This window comes from Onychomys torridus, chromosome 13, assembly GCF_903995425.1.
Source record: "Onychomys torridus chromosome 13, mOncTor1.1, whole genome shotgun sequence".
NCBI lineage: Eukaryota > Metazoa > Chordata > Mammalia > Rodentia > Cricetidae > Onychomys > Onychomys torridus.
This window is the reverse complement of record NC_050455.1, coordinates 52,988,009-53,011,727: the sequence shown is the minus strand read 5'-3', so window position 1 is coordinate 53,011,727 and position 23,719 is coordinate 52,988,009. Positions and strand designations below refer to the sequence as shown.

At 46.1% G+C, this 23,719-nt stretch overlaps 1 protein-coding gene across 1 annotated transcript in view; it reads left to right on the top strand.

Moving 5' to 3' along the window:
- The first annotated feature begins 1,001 nt into the window (after window positions 1-1,001).
- Atp8b1 (ATPase phospholipid transporting 8B1) overlaps window positions 1,002-23,719 on the top strand; it is a 125,152-nt gene continuing 102,434 nt past the window's right edge. The window contains exon 1 of the mRNA XM_036204975.1: window positions 1,002-1,344. The gene's annotated coding sequence lies outside the window, so the exon portion shown is untranslated. The remainder of the gene's footprint in view (window positions 1,345-23,719) is intronic.

The window sequence follows — 23,719 nt, the reverse complement described above, 5'->3', positions numbered from 1 at the left end:
TATGCTCTGTAGACGTGATTCTATGGTTGTTTTTTGTTTTGTTTTGTTTGTTACATTGTCCAAAGGATGTAATTTACAACGAGACTGAAAGATTAAAGTATTTAAATTAAATAAAAACACAATCTAGTTTATTGTTCTTATGTTACAGAATTATTTCGCAGAGGAAATTGTAAGATGATTTTTATAAGGTTTAGATTTAGGGATGAGAGTGGAGCGCTGAGCGTTAACTGTTAAACGCAGGCAAACGCCCTTTTAAATAAATGCGCCTGCAGACCTTTGCTGGCCCCTCTTCTGACCACAGCGACTCGGTAGTTGGGGAAGCTCTGAGAGCCTAAAGGAACAGCACCTCACGTACTGCCTGGGAGGTGCCATTCATGCTCCAAACAGCCGCCAGAAACGCTGCACGCAGGTCTGCATCTTGCAACCATAACACAGTTAGAACTGTTACACCATCGCTCCTTCTGGTCCCAGGGTCCTAAACATGTGCGACTCTGCAGAACGTGTGCTTGCTGCGATTAGTTTCTCCAAGTCTTACAAGTCTTAGCGCCGTCTGTTCCACCGCCTTTGGTGACTGATCCCGAAACGTGACTTGGCCCCGAGCGAGAGCGGCTCCTCTTACCCAAGGAGTTCAGGTCCCCGGCTCTCACTAACCCCGCCAGCTTTCCAGACTGGCCAGGTCACAGACCCGGCCTGCAGCCAAGCCCACAGTGGGCGGGAAAGTCACGCGAGGCTCGTGGGGTGCGCAGGGACTGTGAAGCAGGGAGCTAGAGTGCCCCGGGAGCCAACTGCGGCTGAAAAGACAGGGTCACAAGATAGACTAAGATCGGTCACGGTCAAGGGTGGTCACCTGCCTCTGGGGCTCTAGGACGTCGCACTAGAGCAGGGCTACGTAAGCCAACCCCAGGCCTGGCTGCCCAGCCCCTCTCCGCCCGGGGGAGGGATCGAGGGAGGGCAGACGGCGGGGCCCGCCCCCGGCCCCAGTTCCAGCTTGGTCCCCAAGCCGCGCGCGGCCACGGCCGCTGCCAAGGGGAGGCGAGAGGCTCCTCCCTGGAGCAGAGAAACCAGTTTGTCCGGTCCGGCAGAGCGGAGGGAAAAGGACGGCCGCCGAGGAAGGGCGCACTGACGCGGGGCGGGGGAAGGCGGGGAGCCCTTGGCGAGCCACGAGAGCCGGAGGAGTCGCGGCCAACTGGACAGGCTTCCCGGGGCCCCCGGCCAGCCCCTGTGTGCCATGCAGCGCTAGCGCAGCCGCAGCGCTGGGGCCGGGCGGGAGGCGGCCAGGTGCGCACGAGCCTTGGAGCGGCGCGCACCCCGCGGATGCCCCAGCCGGGGCCCAGTGAGCACTAGGTAAGAGGGGCGAGGCGCTGGTGTTCCCCGACCTCCCGGATCCAACCAGCCCGGCAGGGTGCCCTGGTTCCTTCGGTGGCCCATGGGCTAGTGGAACCCACGCATCCGCGATGCGGTGGCAGCAGCTGTCCGAGCCCTAGGGCCCCTGAGCCTGGACAGGTGGTATTTGGGGGGGCAGGGGTGGTGGTACCGGAAGCCTCTGCCCCCCGCCACGGTCCACGGTTGGCGAAGGACAAGTTGAGCGATGATTCCCAGTTCTTTAAGGTTTTCACCTGTTGGGGGTAGGGAGGTGGGGAATCTCCCGGGAGCTGTTCGGATATTTTGTTGTTATTTTTCATTGGTTTGCGCCACACACGTCTGGAGTTAAGATCCCAGAGTTAAACCAAGAACGGATTGGGGATCTTTGAAGAGTGTCACCGGCTGTCACGCAAGGACCACCGCCCTTCTGGGAATCTTCCACTGACAGGTTCCGGGCAAAGGCAATCCAGTGCGCCTGAAAATGACCTTAGGGAGGAATGTTTCTGGCCGCCGCGCACCTGCTGGGAAGGATGGACAGGGTGAGACCCAGCGCCTCCAAAGCTCCTTCTGTGCGCATCGGTGAAGGAGGAGTGGGGAAAAACAGTTTTCCGGGGGACTGTGGGGTCGTGCTCACTAGCTCCGACGCACTGCCGCCGGCTGGCTGTCCTTAATCCCCAGTTTGACGCCTGGAGCTGTCACTTCTGGGCGCTTTGTTGAAAGAAAACGCGGCAGGAGGCGGGAGATGTGGCATGGAACAGGGCCGGTACTTTAAATCATCTCTTGGGTAACTCCCTCAGCCCAAAGTGAAAGAAATGTCTGGCCAGCTCCTCCGAGGGAGTTGTAGGCGTGTATGTCTCTGCCCCTAGAGGCTTAGAACGTAGATCTCTAGACCGCTCTGGGAAGAGCACCAAGGTTCCAGGAGGATGCAGCACCAGGGGTGAAGAATTGGCACAGGAAAGCAAAGGCTCCATTTGAGAACCAGCAACCTCACTGGACCCCTAGGTCTGCACTCGGTGGTTTAAGCCCATTGTTCTTCTAGCCCTTCTCTGGTGGCTAGCTCTGTGGAGTCCCCCACGCTCCGCAAATTGCCCGCTCTGTTGGAGTGAAGAAAAGATTCACTCCCATCTTTCTAGTCTTGTCGCCTTCAAAATTCTTCCCCTTAACTACCTAGAAAATTAAACCAGCCACCACCAGTGAAGTATGGGAAGACGCCAGGCACTCCTTGGTCACAGGGGAAGGCTCACTGTCTCGAGGAAGACAGGCTATAAAGGATATATGATGTTTCAAGGTCTCCATAGATAGTAAATAGTGGGGTCTGTATCAAAAGAGGAAAACCACACAAAACATGAGGTCAAAGCTCTCTGGTCTTCATCATGTAAGCAGTACCCTTGTGTTAGGTCTACAGTGCCATTCATTACTCTGTCTTTTGTTAAGACCTTGTTAAACCCTATTATAAATGCATAGACTGTGCAAAGGATGATGAGTGGTTATTAGCTGATTAATTTCTGGAGAGCAGTCACACCTGCCTACAATTACTCCTCCGAAGCTGCTAATGGTTTTCTTTATGTAGAGACTCCCTTGTTCTTTTGAGAGAGAATCTGTAATGCCGTGTTCTTTTTATCATCTTCTAATAACTGTACTTGGATAATTTTCACTGGTTCTTTGGGTAGGGCCGGCCTAAAGAGGGGCCAAAACACTTGGGTGGCTTACGTAATACCAACCAACACATCTGACATCTGTGCCAGCTCCGTGCCCCCCACCTTCAAACTCTTCTTCTGATTATTTTATTTTAAGGACAATTCACACCCAAGATTACTTGTTATCTCTCCCTAGTGAGGGGACTTGGGGCATTTTCCTTTTCTGTTGAAGATGGTAACTCTTTGGATGTAAGTCAAGATCAGGGCTAGCTCCATGGTCAGCCAGCCTCACTCCAGGTGTCAGGATCTTGGAGCTGAGGGAAAGCAACAGCTGAGCAGCCTGAGCGGCCTCGATCTTCGATCTCACCTTCCTGTCTCTCTTCTCCCCTGCTTTAAAGCGAAGGGTAGTAGGAAATACATGGTTTTTAGAGTCCTGCAGATTTCAGGTATGTTGCTAACTACATTGCCAGTTTGCTCATCTGTTAAGGGGGAAATGTTGTTCGTTTTTGTTTTTGTTTTTTGTTTTTCTTTTTGGTGGGGGGGTGGTTGTCGAGAAGGGAGAGGACATGTGTGTCCTTTACAAAAAGTCGATGTTTGAATGTTGTTTTCTTTATTAGAAGCATGCTGTTTTTATTTTTCATCATCTGTCTTTATTATCATGGTTATCTCCAGGCAGGGTCTCCTTTGTTTATGTTGGCCTCAAGCTTGCTAGTAGCTGACAGTGACTTTGAATTCCTGATCCCCCCCCCCCCCCACACACACACCTCCTTGGTTTCCCAAGTGCTGAAATGAGTGTACCCCCACACCTGGCTTATTTTATTATGTAATTCTTAATTTTTGCAGAGCTGGGGATAAGCTAACCAGGTACTTACCACCGAGCTTTTCTCCCGGCCTTCGGCATGGCTTTAAAAAGCCAGCACCAGGGAAGTATTTGGTATTTACACATTATTATTACTTGATACTGGAGTCTGTACATGTAAAGAAGCACGCTAGGTATATTCACATTTTATCATCTTACCAGTTTAAATTCTGTGTTAGTTTTCCTGAAGCAATATTCATGGCCCACACGTGATCTTTATAACTCCAGAGAGCTTTTAATTCCCCTGTTGGCTTTGCTCGTTCATTTTTAGTTTGTCAAAGAACCCTTTGGACCTTCGGATACAGAGGAACTGGCTCTCTAGGGGCAAATACAAGTTTTGCTGGGTCCATTCTTGACCCGGGCTCCTACCAAGAGGACCTTTAAGGGTTAAGAACTTGCTTTTAGAATTTGCCTCTATATCTGCGTCTACATTTATCTCCTGAGCAGTTTTCTTTGCTGGGGGGTGAGGGGGGATAGGGTTAGGGGGGGGGGGGAAAATCTTTGGGTATCTTGAGAGAGTTGGGGTTTTTTTTGTCACTTTTTTTTTTATGTCATTCTATTAGATCCAGTGTTTGTTAATAGTTCTTGTTTTTAATGTAACAATTAACTTGCTTCCCAAAGAGGTTGAATTAAGATGCACACACAAACGGTTCACCTGTTTTATTTCGGAATCCCATGCCAGGGCCCACCTAAAAGCAATGCCAGATCTAAGATCTTTTGTAGCTCTCCACACCAATAAGGCCCTAATTTTATGGAGGATGATTATAGAAAAGATGCATATGTGTATATACATGATTGTGGTACATAGGCCTCCTTTCTCATTTCTGTTCCTAGAAACCAGGGGACTTACTAGCTCTCACTTAGGCACAGATTAGTGAGCCTCCTGACGCTTCTGAGCGAACTGCACTTTTAAATACATTATCACCCAACCTGCCCCCAGTGGGGACTCTTTTGATAACTGGTCCCAGGAAAGAGTCCGGAAGCAGTTGCAAAGCAGAGATGCTGGCTTCTACTGCCTCTGGCCCAGGTTGGTGTCTACACTACTCCATTGCTCCCCAGCTGCATAACCCAGGGAACTTGGGGCAGCCAGCTGGGCCTCTTCACCTGTAAATGGTGTGTGGTAATGAGTTTCAAATGGGAAAATAGAGCGCTAAAGAAAGGGTGGTCACTAGCATAGCTGTGTTGTTGCTGGTGCTCTGTGTGTGGTGTTCTTCCACCCATCGCCTTTCTCCTGGGCTGTGGAGAGGAGGGGGGATGACACAGGATTCATTTTACATGTTAGCATTTGTTTAGAAAACACAGGTGCCCATCTGCACCTGGACATGGAAAGAAAGTTTCTAAGGCTTCAAATCCTCGTCATGGTTCCGGAGTGCTTCCTTGACTAGGGAGCTAGTTTGACCTCTAACCTTTCAGGAGGATGAGTTCGGTCAGTGACAGCCACAGGGACTCTGGATGCCCTCAGCTGGGTGCTACCCGCCTCCTGCCCAGCAGAGGCTCTTGGGACACTCTGAGCACTAGAATGCCTTCTGTACTCCTGGGTTTTGCTTATCATTCATCTCCTTCCTTCTCTTTACTCCCAGCTCAATACTGAGTAGTGTGTGAACCCTGTGGTCTTTGGAGCTGGGGTATGTGTTGTTAGTGAAAACTTGATGCAACCTCATTCATTCATTCACGTTCAGTTGTGCCAATGGATCACCTCCCTAGTTTAGGGAAGACTGTCAGGTTTGTTAAGGGTCTGATTGATTTTCTTCTGTGATAAGAGATCTGGTCAGGAGCTAGAGAGATGGATCGGCAGCTAAGAGTGTTTGCTGTGCTTGCAGAGGACCCAAGTTGGTTCACAGCATAGGCATGGCAGTTCACAACCCTCTGTAACTTCACTCAGGTGGTCCGATGCTCTTTTCTGGCCACCAAGGGTACTGCATGCAAGTGGTGCACAGACAGGCTAAAACACACATACACAGAATAAAAATAACAGGTTCCAGGACAGCCAGGTCTACACAGTGAAACCCTGTCTTGAAAAACCAGTCAGCTAACCAACCAACCAACCAACCAACCAACCAACCAACCAAATAAATAAATAAATAAATAAATAAATAAATAAATAAATAAAATCTGAAAAAAAAAAAAAAAGAGTTGACCAGGTTCTTTCTACACAGTGAAACCCTGTCTCGAAAAACCAGCTAGATAGATAGGTAGGTAGGTAGATAGATAGATAGATAGATAGATAGATAGATAGATAGATGGATGGATCGATAAATCTGGGGCAGGGGATGAGTCAACCAGGTTCTCTCTCCTCTCTCTCCTGCTCTGGACACTGTCTCTCCATGGGAAGAGGGTGGTCTTAGGTTTGAAGTCTGGATGGCTGTGTGGGGACTCTTCCAGCTCTGTGGGCATGGTTTATCATCAATCTCCAAGTTTAGCCTTTCAAGTGTGAGAGCTGGGCCTAGCCATGATAGAGGAGGTGTCATGCTGGGCCAAGGACTGGACTCCTGGGGGAAGAATGCCCTAAATACTGTCAATGGTAAAGGCTATTCCCTCCCTACTAACACGGTTGAGGAGTTAGCTTCTGCACTGTGTATGTGTAATGCCTGACCTTTGCCTGGTAGCCTGGCTCTCTATTTACAGGACTGCTGTTTTATGGCTTTGTTTCTTTGCTGAGTGGCTTTTGTTCCACCAGAGTTGCGGTTTGTTTGATTTAGGGTAGGCTGTGTTTGAAATCAGTTTTCTAATCTTTACTTACACTAAGTTGAGTTAGAAAATCCCAAACAGAGATTCTCTAACACCAGATGTTGTCCCCACATGCTGCCTGGCAGTCTACCTTGCTCATAAGGACATATGCCCATGAGTTGGATATGTGATTTATTTGATCAAATGTGCTGTGATGTACAGATATTCTTACTTTGCCCTCTTGAGACCCAGTGAGCTGAGATCTCGGTGCTCCAAATCTGTTCTCCATGAGAAAGTGGATATTAAGACTGCTCATGTGCTTTAAATAGTCACTCCCCAGTGAGATGACACAGGTGCTGTCCACTTCCTGTTGGGAAACACTGGTCTTGTCTTTGCATTGGAAACTGAGCACATGGGTCTTCAAAGGCTCGAACTAGCGGCTGACAACAAACTTCTAGAACTTGTGGCTCTTCATGGAAATCATGCGTAGCGGGGCAGGGGGGCAGGGCGGTAGGCTGCAGTGACAGGATTAGGTGAACTCCTCCTGCTTTGGGTACCAAGATGACTTTGGGAGCAAAAAGGACCTTTGTGATCTCCTTCACAGTGCAAAAACTGATTTCATGGACATTTTAGAAAATGATTAGATATACAAAACACCCAATGTGGTCATGTTAGCCACCTTCAGAGTCTGGATCAGTGGCCATGGTAAGCCACCTTCAGAGTGTGGATCAGTGGCACTAAATATTATTATTGTGTAACAAACACCAACATCAGTCCATAAAGTCGTTCAGTGTCTCACACAGCTCTCTCCTTGTCTCCCTATCCCAGAGCCCCTGTCTCTACTCCACTTCCAGTCACCTTGAACCTGACTAGTCTATGGCATCTGATGTCGAGTGTAATCATACTTATCCTTCTGTGGCTTGCTTATTTTTCTAATCATCGTGGCTTCTGGGTTCGTCCATGGCATGGCTGTCTTCTGCTGTTAGGGGGAATAATACTCCATTATCCATTTCCACAGTGTGTTTACCCACCTAAGCCACTTGACAAATCCATCATATTTGGATTGTCTCCACCTCTGACTTGTGAATAATGTTGCTGTGGGCTTGTTTGTTTATGTTCTTGTTTATTCATGTAGGGCTTGGTAAAAGTCTTTCTTCCTAAGTAAGGCTAAGGACATGTAGTATCTAGTACCATGCTTCCCTCCAGAACCACTGTGGAGAAAATCCTGGGGTGCAGGGGGTGATATCAAAGATGCAAGTTAACAACCACCCCCTTCTCCCTGAAATCTACAGCTGTCCTTTCTAAGCAAAGGTCATTTGCTGTTGTCTGTCGCTGTGGTTGACTGCTCTCTATGTCATCCTGGGTGTCCAAGCTCAGGATCTGTGGCACCATGACTGGAATTGTCTGTTAGACATGACATTCTGGGTGGAGAAAAGAATCCTAGCTTCCTTCACCAATTGAAACAAGATTTTTTTAAAAAAATCTTTTAATTGAATATCCAAGTGTCAGATTGTTTTCTACTTTTGGGTAGAATAGGCAGCCTTCAGTAAAAGCTCTAAGGCAAAGGGTCATTTGTATTGTAAAGTATGACAGGTCACCAACTGCTCATCTACTGACCCTAAGAAGATGTTCAGATGGGTCAGGCATGGTCCAGAGTGCCTATAATCCCAGCATTCGAGAGACTGAGGGAGGAGAAGAATCACCTTCAGACCAACCTGAGCTATATAGCAAGAATCTTTCTTTAAAAAAGGAGGGGGGGTGATAGGTATGTTGCTCAGTGGAAGACCACTTGCCAAGCACATACAAGGCCTTGGGTTCAGTCCTTAGCGTAAAGGTGAGAGTGGGGTTAGAGAGTGGATTTATCTCTGTGTTATGTGTGCCTGTAATCCTAGTATTGAGGGGGAGGCAAGAAGATCAAGTTCAAGGCTAGCTTCAGCTACCTATCCCAGGCTACATGGGAGCCTGTCTCAAGAAAACCAAACAAATGAACACTCAGAAAGAGGGACATGTGAAAATTCTAGCATGGAACTGTCAAACCACTTTACAGTGAGCTATGTGCATCTAACATGTCATGGGTCCTTGAGATCATCGAGACCAGGGCATTGAGACAGGATGAGTTTGGCTAAGCTTTAGGGACAAGTTAGTCCCGTTTCTTGCGTTTTGACTTCAGTAGCTGAAGTTCTGTGATTAGAGCTTTCTGTCTCCTGCGTCATCCCCCAGAGAAGCCTCTTGGATGCGTACAAAGTTTAGAGCCCATATTCAGGCCCCACTGAATCAGTGGGTGAGTCCAACACCCCACAGGTCTGTGTGCCAAGCCTTGGCATGTGTCAGTGAATTAGCAGAGAAACGTGTCCTTTAGGAACTCAAGTGCAAGAGGTGACAGACAGTCGTTGCTAAGTATACAAAACAAATAGGGTGATTATATATTGCACACCAAGATACCTGCTTTGCGATAACAGCAGAAAAGGCTGGCAAGGACATGAGTTACCATTGAAAGTGCAGTGCCCTCACTGAGAAGGTGACCCATGAGCAAAGACTTGAGGGGAGAAGGGAGAGGAGGAGTGTCCAAGGCAGGGGGCAGGGGACATATAGTGCAGGGCAGAGGTCTTAAAGAAGGAGGGCCTGGCTGGTCTGATAGAAACAAAGCAGTACTGTGGAAGTGAATGAGTGAGTAGAGACGGAGAGAGAAAGTGATGAGCCAGATGGAGCTATGTCCATCTGTAACTCCTCACTCGCCTATACGCCTGCATTTGGCTGAGGCAAGAGCCTATGACTTTAAGCTGGTCTGCACTATAAGCAGAAGCCTATCCAAAGAAACAAAAATGTGAAAACTAGCAATGTGAAGATGACAGTCGAGGACTAGAGGAAGACTTTGCAGGGCCTGCCAGGCTTTGTGAGGACCTTGGCTTTGACTTGTATGAGATAGAGGAGCAGTGCAAGATGTCACTCACTGAAGGAGTGTGATCTGACCTGGGTCAGTCAGGTTGCTGTTTATAAACCAGACCAGCGTGGAAGGTCTTAAGCTAAGAGACCAGTCAATAGGGCTATGTCCGTAAGGTGTGATAGAAGCCATAATGATTAGATGTCAGAGAGAGAGAGAGAGAGAGAGAGAGAGAGAGAGAGAGAGAGAGAGAGAGAGATTAATGAGGTGCAGATACATGGATATAAATATAAGTTTTAACTTGATAGATTGAAAGGCAATAGGATGGGATTTCTGGGCAGATCAGGGAGTGTGCATGCATGTGTGCCTGTGTGTGTGCCTGTGTGTGTGTGTGTGTGTGTGTGTGTGTGTGTGCCTGTGTGCCTGTGTGTGTGTGTGCCTGTCTCTCTCTCTCTCTCTCTCTCTCTCTCTGTGTGTGTGTGTGTGTGTGTGTGCAGGTAAGTGTGTAGCGGAAGAGGAGGGGGAAAGATAACTTCTGTGGCTGAGCCTGAGCTGCAGAAGAACTGTGAGTTTCTAAGGACCACATACTTAATGAGCTGTGTTGAGATGCCTGGTTAGAGAGTCTAAAGTCAACTCCTCAGAAAGATGTCCATCTGGCCTTGTTCAGAGGACTTGTGTTTACCACCAGAGTGTGTTCCCAGGTTGGTGAGAAAGGAGTGTGTTCAGCAAAGGGGATGGAGCACAGGAAACATCGGCGAGAAGTTGATCCACAAGTCATCGAAGAACACCAGTGCTATAAGAATAGCCATTCCTTTTAGCAATCTACCCCTGACCCACCTCTAGCCCATACACCAAGCCTTGTGTCAGCTCATGAATAAGGCAAGAATGGTGTTCATTGGCTGTGGAACTCACAGGGCCACTGGGATTGGGAAAGAAGAGTAACTATAAACAAAATGCTGAGATGGTACACACCTGTAATCCCAGCACTCTAGAGGCAGAGGCAGGAGAATTGCCCCAAGTTGGAGGTTAGTCTGCCTCTCAGAGTGAGGCCTTAGTTCAAAACACATTTTTGAACAAAGAAGGTATGAAGCAGGTTGATATTGGAGTTATAATCTGTAGTAACAGTAGCCCTTGCCTCTGGAGAGAGGAATTCAGTGTAGAAGGAAGAGTCTTGCAAATGAGAACTATTTTGAGACATGTCTGGGAACCCAACCTTCACTTAACCTCAACTCTGTCCGTAAGACAAGACTTGTGCATTTTTGCTTCACTTTGCATATTTTGTTGCTCAAAAATTATATGCATATTTCACAATTATTAGCCCAGTGCCCAAGGCTGATGGGAATGTCAAGGATTGCCACAATGTCAGGGAGCACCACAGTGTCAAGGAGCACCACAGTATCAAGGAGCACCACAGTGTCAGTGGTTGCCACAATGTCAAGGAGTGCTTTCATGGGTTTTCTTGGTGTATTCTTAGAGCACTCAAACCCAATTTGATGTTTCCCAAAGATGTATCTCCAGCCTCAGCTTGTGGCTCCATCAAAGTGTGGCCTTGGACATGTTCTTGTGTTCCAGGAGAGCAAACTGAACAGGCCCAAAGTGAGATTCTCCATCTTTTAAACCCACTTGTCTGCTTAAGTAACACTGTCATGAGCCATTTGAGCCAGAAGTCAGTCATCAGAACCATCTTTTAGGTCCTCAGATCTAACCTGTCACCAAGACCAGGAGTCTATTGAGAAAAGACAGCTCTTACCCTGTACTTCTCACCCCACCCTGTTTTCCTGGTCTAAGCCTCCAGGAGCTCTGACCCTGTGGTAGCATCCTAACTGGCCTCCCTGCTTCTAGTCTTGATTCCATCCCTGCCCGTTCTCAGCATTGTGGTCTGGCTTATCAACTGAAGACAGAAATCAAGTCATGTACCTCTACTTAAAAATCTGATAATGGCTTCTATCAGGTCCTTTACATCTTGGCTTGGCCTGCTCTATCCACGTTTTCCAGACCTATGTCCCTTTATCCCAAGTCTACTCTCCGCTTTTCACAGATCCCAGAACATAGCCCTAAGTTCCTACCCAGCAGGGTCTTGGCACATGCTGTCCTGGTTGACTGGAACATTCTTTACCCTGTCTCTTACCTTTTCCTCCTTCAAGGACAGCCTCCTCCAGAAGACCCCCTTGGGCCTGTTCTCTGTCTCTTTTTGTAAATTGTGGCAAGATACAGAACATAAAACTGGTTGTGGTACATGTTTATCAACCCAGCACTCTAGAGCTTGAGACAGAACAATCGTTATGAGTTTGAGGCTGCTTTAATAAGTACCAGATCAGCTGGGGCTACGTAGTGAGACCTTGTCTCAACAACAACAACAAAATAAAATAAAACAACCCAGCCAACACAGCACTGGCAAAAAACAAACGAACAAACAAACAAGCAAACAAACAAAAACAAAAGCAAAAACAAAAAACCCATAACATTTATGTAAGTTAAGACTTGGAGTGAATAATTTAAAGGTATTGGGCTGCTCACATTGACACACATTACAGCCACATCTTTCCTGCTACTCACCTGCTTGAGGTGATAGAAGTAAAGAATTCAAACAAATGTGTTCTTGCTGTGTCTGGATGTGATCCCAGAGTCCTACTCATCCAAAATCTTCAGGCCAGTCCTTGTGGCATAGCTGACATTGAAGCAGCAAAATATTTGCTTATGAAAATGCCTTTAGTAGGGGATGGGAACATAGCTCAGTGGATAGCACACAGCTCTTTCAGAGGACCCGAGTTCACTTTCTAGCACCTACGTTGGTTGGACCAGAACAGCTTGTAACTCCAATGGCTGTGCTTTGCAAATGCTACAACTTGGCAATGTCTTCCTTCCTTTCTCTCTTTCCAAAAGTTAGTTCCCATTCTGGGAAATTGGATTCTTTTGACATCCTGGTCTGGGTTATGGAGCTCTTGACAAGTAGTATTTGGAAATTCTTAGATCGGTCTGAAATTCTGGACTATGGAACATTTGCAAGCAGGGATGAAAACATCTCTATCCCTCACCATTGTGAGTGTCATACTGTCAGAAGACAGGGACAAAGAGTTTTGAGATCATCTTGGGGCCAGTCTAACCCTAATGGGTTGGGCAAAGTGAAGCTCAGTGTTTGATCTGACTTCAGTCAATCAATTTTATGTGCATGTTCATAAGAACATTGGAGTAATTTATATAAATTATTTTTATTTTGCTGTAAATCCTTTTAGATTGAGGTTTATCAAGGATTGTTGGTATCATGTCTCCAACCTCATCTGAGTAAATTTTGCCCTTAAGGAATACTTCAGGTCATCACAACATCAGGGGATGTGAGTAGACTCTATTAGTAGACACCAGAGATACTGATAAACATTCTATAGTGTATGGACTCCCCATGCCACACCCCCAACACTGAAGTACCCTATTCAAAATTGCAGTGGTGTTGGGTTGAGAATTCTTATTCTGACCCATAGATAGGAATTCTCTTATAGTATTGGGTGCAGTCCCAGATACCTCTTTCTCCTGGCCCCTTTGGACCTGTCAAGAGGCACCTTAAGGAGGAAGGTGGTGTTTTGCTCGTAATTTTATTATCATAGCGGGGAAGGCATGGTGCGGGACTGTGAGTTAGCTATAACATTGTATCTACAGTCAAGAAGCAAAGCAAGCTACAGAAATGCCGGTATTCACTTGCTTTTCTACTTGGACCCTGGCCCATGAAATGGTACATCCCATGTTCAGGGTGGATCTTCCTTTCCCAGTGAAATATTCTGGAAACACCACAGCGTTCATGCCCAGAGGTGTGTTTCCATGGTGTTTCTTAATCTCATCAAGGTGATACTGTCACTGAACCATCACACCCCATGGCATCCCAAGCCTAGCCTATGGAGAATTGAACTCTGACAATTTTGGAAGATAATGACTCTCTAGCTGATTTTTAAGCCAGAAACCTGGACTCGAATTATTCTAAACTCTCCCTAATTCTCTTTGCAGCCCAGTGTCCTTTACAGCTTCTATGTCCAAATGGTCTTGGTGCCAATCGGCTACCTCTTTGTCCACTGGTACCTGCTCCATTCAAGCCAGCCCCCTTCCTCCTTGGGATTGCTGCAATAGCATCCTAACTGACGCACACATTTCACCCCACTCCCTCCAACTGAACCACTCAGGTCCTGGGACTTTTCTACACCTAGAGGAAAACCTTTTAGTACTGTAGGATGAGGATAGCCACCTCCTCTCCTGTGCTTGCCCAGCCTACTCCCATCCCTCCCCTCTTCCTAGTTGCATTTTTATACTCTGCAGCTTCAGTGTTTGGAGCGTGATAAATCGTTTCCTGTACCGGGACTTTCACATGGTTGTTTTATCCCCCCCCCCGAAACCGGCTTCCTCAGCTCGGCTCCTTCTCACAGGCTTCCGGCCCAAGCATCATTTCCTTATACTCTTCACTGGGCGCTTCTGTGAAAGGAGCCTTCTCCCACGCTGTGCTCATCCCTCTTCTGCTCTACCGCTGCTGGATGGGTTTAACTATGTGGTAGTACAGACCAAATGGACCGCAACTCTCCAGGTGGACACAACCCAGTCTCACGAATAAACACAGACTTTACCGCTTATTGGCGAGACCAAAACTTCACATAATACCTCAACTAAGCAAGCCAGGAGTCCAGTCCTGTCCATTGTCCTTTGAAGTCACCTTAGGAGCTTTTAAAATGGAAGAAATTGGGCGAGTGATATGACTCAATGGCTAAAAGTGCTTGCTGAAGACCTGGGTTCGATCCCCAGGATATACATGGTAGAAGGAAAGAACCAATTCCCTCAAGTTGTCCTCATGTGTCCATTGTCACAGGCACACACACACACACACACACACACACACACACACACACACACACACAGAGAGAGAGAGAGAGAGAGAGAGAGAGAGAGAGAGAGAGATACACATGCACACAGTAAATAAATAAATTAAATAATTTTAAAATAAGTAAAATAAAATTGAAGTCACTGAGCATAGTCATGTCTCATGTGTATAATCTGAGTACTTGGGAGGTAGAGGGAGGCAGGAGGACCAGGAATTCAAAGCCAACATTGGCCACATAGTGAGTTTGAAGCCAGCTTGGACTATATGAAAAATTTTGTCTCAGAAAACCAAAAACAAACTGATAGGTAGGTAGGTAGGTAGGTAGGTAGGTAGATGGATAGATGATAGATAAATAGATAGATAGATAGATAGATAGATAGATAGATAGATAGATGGAAGCAGAAGTTTCCATACACTGTGTCTTTTCTTGCTGAGGTCTCCCAGGTGACTTCAAGCAGGTGGCTGTACTCAGAGGCCTATCTTCTGATGTTCCCTGAGATTATTCATATCTAACCAGCTGTAGTTGTGTCTTCAACCCTGTTTTTATGGCCTGTAAATAGCTGGCTAAGCCCAAATCATCCTTTGAGCAGTTAGTATCTCCCAGGCCATAGTGCTACAGGTCAGAGACATCGCTAAGAGTAGGAAGTTGTCATCAGTATGAATCATGTAAAATCAGGGATATGGCTGTTGAGACTGGACTCTTGACCACTTTGAAGGCATTTCCTAATCACTTAGGGTGAAAGGGAGCCTGGGTAGGCTGGGAAACGAAGTAGAGGAAGAAATCTGGACCCACTTCTTCCCTCTGTTTGGATGAATCCATCCGTAAGATAAACAAAAATTTCTCCATATTATGTACAGTATTATTTCTACCAGATGATCCCTTCTGGCTAAAGCCAATTAAGTGATTCTGGGAGCTGTGAACAGTAAAGATCAAGCAATCATATTTCCTGGAGTTGATACAAAATCCCTCTGGCTGTGAGTAGAACCGGCAAACTCCTGAATCCCCCTTTGCCAAGTCATTGTGATTCCCCCCCCACCCCACTTACATCTTCCCAGAAGCTGCTGTTTTTGTCTTCTCCCACTGGCTCTGCAGCGGAAGCCAGCCCATCACAGCTTTAATTGTTAAATTCCCGAAGCATGAATATATGTAAACATACAACAGGATATTCTTCACAGCTGTGCAGAGGGAGCTGGGAGCCAGCCACACTGCGTCTTTGTCAAATCCAGCCCGTCCTATAAAACCTTTGGCTGCATTTGCAGTAAGGACTTTCACATGTTGAATCTATTTTAGCATTTCCAAGGACTTATACTAGTGTGTAATAGATTTAAAAATAATCTTTAGTCTGGCCTTTCCAACTTCAGCTTTAAACAAATTTCTCTATGCTTCTTGACATCTACCAAAACAAATTTACATTTGCAGACAAACTTGTGGAATCTTTAACTGTGTTTAACTATTTGGCGTGTGTGCATGGGGGACAGAGGAAGTATAAGCAAATACACATGCATATGGAAGCCAGTCAACTAGGATTGTTTTCTCCTTTCGTGTGGATCCCAGGGATGAAACTCAGGTTTATTGGGCTTATTGGCAAGTGCCTGAGAACCATCTCCTCCAGCCCTAAGCTTGTGAAGTTTAAGATTTATAATGATCACTATGTTATGAGAACCATAAGCAAGAGTTTTAGTTAGTTGCTTTATTTGGCTTCTGATGCCAATATTTATAGTAGATTCAGCAGAAAAAGTTTAACATTACACTCAAACATTTCCTTTTATTATACAAATTGAGGTTTATTATTCATTGCCACAACAGGAAATAGTAACTCCATGTCCAACATTGCTGAGATTTAGAAAGTGAACACAAGGCCCTACCTGCTGCTAATTCCAAATTTCACAGTCGAGCCTAGATTTAACTTTGCTGCTCAGCAACCTCCCAGTCCGTGAGTTTCTACACTTCCGGAAACCAGTTTGGGTGACGTGATTTCTCTGTGGTTTTCTTTTCTCTGCTAGACTTTTTAGAGTTGTTCCAAAAAAGCCTTCTCAGACTCCTTTTGACCATATTTGGGCCCCACTAAAGCATCTGAGGATCCTTACGTAATTTCTCTGGGTTTTGTTTTAGTCCCAGACCTCTCAGGCTTGTTCCCTGAAGCCTCCTTGACCAAATTTGAATTCTGATAAAGAGTCTACTGGCTCATGCTTCTGTGGTTTCTTGTGTTTCTGGGTAATCTTGAAATGAGTGGAGGTTAGACCTAGTGAGCCAATCTCATGAAGAGACTGTGGCCAGAGTGGATGGGTCACACTGTAACCTAGTACAATTGATTTATAGCTGGATGAATACAAAGTCATAATAAGCACAGCTGTGACGTCAAAGAGAAGAGAAATATCTATTGCCTGCAATAGGCAAGAGAACACAGGGGTATTTCCAAAGCAATGCTCTCCCTCAATAGAGGAAGTGAGGGATTTCACTCTGGGACCCCATACATGTTCATATAGGGGTTGGCCCTTTCCCAAGATGCCCAGTTAAGGAATGTGGTAGAGAGCACATTTAGTTAAAAGTCATGGAGCACATGTATACAGATATGTGATAAGGGCATGCTCAGCTTGCACAATAGCCTTTTAGCTAAATATAAAGGAAGGGACATTGATATAGGAGTTTGCCCCTGAAATGTCTCTCTTACGCATTAGCAGTTCCTCTGAAGATAGGCTATAGAAAGGAAGGCATTTCTCTTTCTCAAATCCCCTGGCATTCTTTGTCTGAGAGAAGCCAGCTGCCATATTGGATCTGCCATATGGGAGGGATGACGTGGCAAAAACTGGAGTGGCCTCCAGCCAGGTGTCCATGAGGAACTGAATCGTGACAGCAGCCCAGAGGGTAAGCTTGTAATTGGAGACTCCCTGATTGAACCTTCACATGACTGCCACCCAGACAGCACCTTGACTGTACCCTGGGCTACGCCTAGCTTCTGCATCCATTCCAGAAACTGATATATGAATTTCTCATTTAGGAAAATTTTATTAGTCAGCCATTGATAACCAACATCAGGTCAAAGATTAACAAGAAAAATAAAGGGTCCCCCACCTTTGGAGAGTCCCCTGACTGGCTACAAGCTCTTCAGATGCCAATTATCACTCTCAGCTAAGATACAATACTGTGGCCCCTTGTTATTTCCTGATAAAGGGTTCCAACAAAAACAGTTTCCAACCTTCAGTTTTTTATCCTCGTGTTCTTTGTTTTTATTTGCATAAGTCTTATCTATCACCTATCTGTCTGTCTATGTCTTGCTGTCCAGCCAAGGCTAGCTAGTACAGACTGAAGTCTGGGTAGTTTCTCATATTGGATTCTGCTCTCAGGTTACCACCTAAGGAGATATATAGAGCAAACAGCTGAAAGACCATCCACAGAAAAGCAGGTAACATATAGCCTCACAGGGCTGAAGTGCAGTCAGGGAAGCTAGCTGTTTCCCCACTGGTTTGGGCCCTACATTTGAGCAACTTCCGTTTTAAAAAAAAAAAAATCAGGAGTTAAAGGCCATCCTTAGCTCTATAGAGAGTTTGAGGCCAACCTGGTCTACATGAGAGACCCTACCTCCAAAAAACAAAAGGCAGAGAGCCCTCATTATTAATGAAAAATTGCTTACTTTTGTATTACAGGGGATGGTGTCCTAGGGCCTTGCTCATGCTAGGCAGGGATTCTAGCTCTGAACCACAACCCAAGCACCCTGTTGTATTGGTTTTCTTGTGACTCTCTTCCTGGTCACCTGTAAAGACCTAAAGTGACTCTGGTTAGTAGAGAACGAGAAGATAAAGAGAGAAGGAAGGGCTCGCTGGAGTCCTACTTCTGGTGTCAATTATATTGGCATACCCCGGGCTGCCGAATCAGGACTTGGCCTCTCTCTGCCTGGCCCAGAGACTCACGCCACACCTTCTACTCTCTTCCAGCTTGCTTTACTTTCTACAAAGGGAAGATAATTAAGCCTGATTATTAAAATGACTCAAGAATGGCAGAGCTTCGCCAAGTGGTGTACAAAAAAACTAATAAATGCCCAAGGAGAAAGTAACAGAAGAACTGAGGTGGTATCTTTATGGAAATCATTACCTTTATAATTGTAGGTGGTGTGCCATCCCAGTCATGCTGGAGGGAAGGCGTACCTGGGTGGCCCTTGGTGATTACCAATGGCAGTTTTGTTTCCCAGTCTTCTGTATCTTCTCTCAGTTGAATTGAACCTTCGAGTATACTCACCTGGTTTAATATAATGAAGTAAGCTCAGCCAATCCCTTTTCTTCATTGTTCAGAAAACTCTAGAAGAGAGCAGCCTGCAAATAATAGCAACCGCTGGTTGTCAGTGACTCACGCTTCCTTTGAGGGCATTCCAGGGCTTGTCTACCACTCTCATTCAGTTGCAGCAACATAGGAGTGGACATGTCTGAAGCGATTGCTTCATTGCTCCATGCCTGACAGACTCTTATTATAAGACCAGATAATCGTGTGTATTCACTCGTTTCTATTTTGGGGACACTCATTTATAATCCTGTTAATACAGAGTAAGATTTTTTCTCTCCCTTCCCTTCCTCTCCTCCTCTTTCCTTCCTCCTCTTTCTACTCTCCCTCCTCTCTACTCCTTCCCTTTTTCCTCCCCCCTCCCATACTTCTCCCCCCCCAACTTCCTCTCCCTTTCCAACTATTTAAGTACCTACCCTTTAGTCGTTCCTAGGCATTCTGGATACATACAACAGCTAATGTTCAGTTTCATGTGGACAGATAGCAGAATCACACTATAGAAGGTGTAGCTCAGTGGTAGAGTACTTGTCTAGTACACACAAGGCCCTGGGTTCAATCCCAATACCATAGGAGGTAAATTACCCAAATATTAATGATAGGTGCTGTGGGAAAAATAATGTAAGAGATAGAAAAGAGGCCAGGACTGATGACTTGATTCTGGTTGCTAGGGGAAGCCTTAATAAGGTGACCTTTCAGCCAGTGGGCAAATATTCTGATGTTTGCTGTATTTGGGGTCTGTTCTTGGCCTGGGTATGCATCTGAAGGGTAGACAGAAGCAAAGTCGTAACCTCCAAAAGTGTGCATCCTACAGGGGGAGAGACAGATCATCAAGGCATGTGAAGTTTGGTAGAAGGTGGGGAGTGATGCTGTAGTAATATCCTTGCTGTGTAAGCATGAGTGCCTGTGTTAGGTTCCCAGAAGCCATGGCATCACAGCCCTATAATCCCAGTGCTATGGTGGCAGAGACAGAAGGGTCCCTGGGACTTGCTGGCCAATAAAACTAGCTGAGTCAGCCCTAGGCTCAATGAGAAACCTTGCCTCCAAAAATAAGTTGGAAAGCAATTAAGCCACTTGTTGACCTCTGGCCTCTCTATCCTCACATCCATTCCCCTAAAACATACATGGGGATGGAGGCAGGAGAGAATAACTTTTTTTTTTTTTTTTAAAGAAAAGAGATGAATAGCTGGGTGGCGGTGGCGCATGCCTTTAATCCCAGCACTCCGGAGGCAAAGGCAGGCAGATCTCTGTGAGTTTGAGGCTACAGAGTGAGTTCCAGGACAGGCTCCAAAGTTACACAGAGAAACCCTGTCTTGAAAAACCAAAAACAAACAAACAAACAAACAAATAAATAAGAGATGAATGTACAGAAGGGATAGGCAAGATAGGGATCCTTAAAAGTGTTGTTTATAGAAAGGTTGTGGGATTGGGAGGGGCTGAGCCCCCTGTGGTCACTGGGGAAAGTGGGTTTCAGGGACTGTTGTTACAGAACCCCAAGAAACCAACAAGCCAGAGGCTTCTCAAACCAAGCAATCAGGAGGAACTTGTGGTGGGATCAGCGAGAGTGTGGGTGAAGGGGATGAGTGGGGAAGAGCGGGTAGACTTGAGGCTGTCCTCGAGAGAAATGGAACTGTGGCAGGGCTTTGGGCAGGGGCATATCCCATCACATCACATCCCGGAAGAGTCCTGTGCCTTCCGTGCTGAAGCTGGACTATGGATGATGACGGCAGAGGGAAGAGAGTAGAAGCTACCTTGATGCCATATGAGATACCTGAGCAAGACAGAGCTAGGCTTAAATTCTGGAACCATCGGAAGGCAGAGCTAGTGGGCAGAAGGGTGGGAGGAAGTGCACACAGCTCTGAATGTTTGTCTGGAGCATGTGGAAGGATAGTGTTGCCTCCTACTGAATGGAGGAAGTAGTTTTAAAATGATCTCCCTTTGGGAATGTAGACACAGCAGGAACCACCCTCCTCTAACAAAACGCTCTGTGTACATAGAATGGGGACACCAAAGGTTCACTCTGGGAGAGGGGGAAATCTCAGAACTCATAATGTTCAGCTGGAGATTGCTCCCTTAACTCTAGAAACAGGAATCTTTATGCCCTATTCCCACCCCATGAAATGATGGGAAAGGTGTCGCTTTGTGGAGTGTCTGCCTGCCATGCCCTGTTGCTCTCTTGCTGCATCCTACCTGCAGAGGGCAAGGGGAACTTTCAGTCTTGTTTTAGCCACAGATTAACACTCCTCATCTGGAGTGGCTGGTCAGGGTGATCATTTTCAAAATGTGTGGCTGATTAGGACGGTGCCAGTTTGGATGGCCTCAGGCTCTTTGCACAGAGAATTCCTAGTCATCCTCATGCCCTGCCTCTCTCACCTCTTTGAAGGCTTCAGACATCCACATGTGACTTGCTTGTCCCAGAGAATCTTCTAAGATTCTTTCCTGCTACTTCTTAATCACAGGGTAAATAAATATTTCCTTGGGGTTAGAGAGATGGCTTCGTGGTTAAGAGTGTATCCCACTCTGGCAGAGGACTAGAGTCCATTTTGGTTTCCTAAAACCTACATTGGAAGGTTCACAACTGCCTGTAACTCCAGTTCAGGGGCTATCCAACACCTTCTTCTGGACTCTGAGGGTACATGTACACACACACACACACACACACACACACACACACACACACACACATTCATTCATGTACACATACATATACACACAATAAAAAAATAAAATAAATATCCTTGAGCTAGGTACAGGTCTTCCCTTAGTGTTAAGGATTTAAGATCCATAAAGGCCAGAGCTGTGTTGCTCACTAGCAGCTGATAATCTATTTAATAGGCAAGAAGTGTTAGTCTCAATCAGGGGAAGACTCTCATGGCTCCCAGTTGCTTCAATACCCAAGTTACAAGTGCTTCTAGCCCTTAACACCTCCCTAGCCTTGGCTGGCTCACTTTCCAGCCCCCTCTTCTCACTATTATCATTTTTACCCACCGATTAATTACACTGCAGCCACTCTGAGAGCAAGCCCATGTTGTCCACCCTATGCTCCTAGTGTGTCTCTGCCCAAACTCTCTTCTGCATTCTTTCTAGACATGGTAGGTATTGGCCACTCTTCCCATATAGACTCCAGGTGTATGAGGATTTGGCTCACATTCCATTTGTCTTTACATATTTAGCTATAGAAACTTTTAAATTTTAAATACGGGTACTTTAAATGTATAATTTATCTTTTATGTATTTATCTTTACTTTAGACATACTTTATATAATTTACCTTTCATGTATGTATCTTTATATATTTATATATAATTTATATACTACTTACAGCTTTTCCTTTATAGATTTATCTCTATGTAGTTATCTCTAGACACTTTATATACTTACATATTATTTATAGACTGTATAGACTTCATCCTTTCTATGTCTCTGTAGACTTCTCACATGATGACCATTTGCTTATCACATTGATTTGCGGATAGTAGAGGAACGCTGGACATTTGCCTCTGGGACGGCTTCTTTATTAGAGGTCTCTTGTGGAGCACTGATGTAAGGATTTTGATCTAGGCTTGGGAAGGCTTTGGTTTGGAGTTTGTTTTTGGATTTTGCATCACTTTAGGGGAGCTTAAGTACCCAGTAGGTAGGTTCAAGTAAATGGATGTCACACTGTGTGTTTGCCAAATGTCCTGTGGTGCTGATGATTGGACTTTTGTGTGTTTGTTTGTCCTTTGAGATAGGGCTTCCCTCCTGTAGCCCAGGCTGACTTCTCACTTGTGACCCTCCTTCCTCCGTTCCTCATATGCTGGGATAATAGGCATGTGCCCCAGTGCTCGGCTCCTATTCTACACTGCCACGACCTTTGCAGTGTGAACTGACTGTAAGGTCAGGCTGCTTTGCCTCTGTGCTGGGATAGAACTCTAGTTTCTTTCTAGAGTTTTCTCCTGAGGTTCTTTGCTTTCAAGCTTTGATGCCTGCCATTAGGAATATGGGTACTGTTTATTTGTTCCCTCCTTGTCCCAGCCACACTGCTAAGCATGCCCATGAACTTACTGGAACTCATTTATCTTGTTTGTTAATATTCTTTCGTTGTTACTGTTTTGTTCATGAGACTCGGTGTCCTGGAACTCACTATGTAGACCAGACTGACCTTAAACTTACAGAGTTTTACCTGCTTCTGCCTCCTGAGTGCTGGGACTAAAGGTGGGTGCTACTGACCCTGCTATTTTTGTTATTATTCTTTTCTTTGAAAATTGAGTACATTCTGAGCAGCTCATCGGTTTGGTAGATCGGGGTCATGGTAAGATTTGGACCTGAGGCTCTCCCAGGAGCACACTGCCTCCTTATATGGATTGAATGTATCTCAGCCCTGAGGAAGCTCATCACTTATCAGCCAGGAAATGGCAATTGGCTTTTGAATTACACTTGTCTAAAAACAGCTCTTCTGCCTGTCTTTTGGAAGCTTGCCTAAGGGAAATTTGGTCAGGTCCTGTCATTTGAGAATTAAAAAGAGGGTGGAACTCAAGGATCCGCATATCTAGAAGGCAGAAGGAGGGGGATTGGGTGGTAATAACACGCTGCACCATTCCTGAGTTCCAGCCAGGAATAATAAAACCCCCTGATTGAGGGAGGGAAGGCTACCCTAACTTGTAAAGTAGGCGCCTCATCCCCACCAGAAATAGCTTTATTCATTTATTTTTGTCTCCACCAGGAACAGCTCCATTTTTGCCGTGATCAAAGATTTCCCACGTTTATTCTCTTGTTGGTTGCAGCCGTCACTCGGCCCCTCCCTCCTTCTGCTAGGAAGTTGAAGTCCACATCCCTAGTCATGGCAAGATGCTGAGTTACTCCTGCCTGTTGTCTTTCTGTGTTCTGCTTGTTGGGATGTAGCTTGTACACGGCTGTGATGGGGAGAACTGATTAGATGCTGAGGCCCTGGCAGGGCAGACTCAGGAAGAGATAGGCACTGAGGAGTGAGCAGTCTAGAAGCGGGCAGGACACAAGGCTGTGGGGAAGGGGGATGGCGTGGTCAGGACCTGCTGCTCACTGGTCGTGGGGACAGGGTGGGGTGGGGGTTGACCAGTGCACACACTGGATCTTCTTTCTTGTTGAACTTTCCTTCCCCTTAACCTGCCTAGTCCAGAGACTTTTGAATTAGGAAGCTGTTCCTGGCCTGCCTCTGTCCATACCTTCCAAAGCCC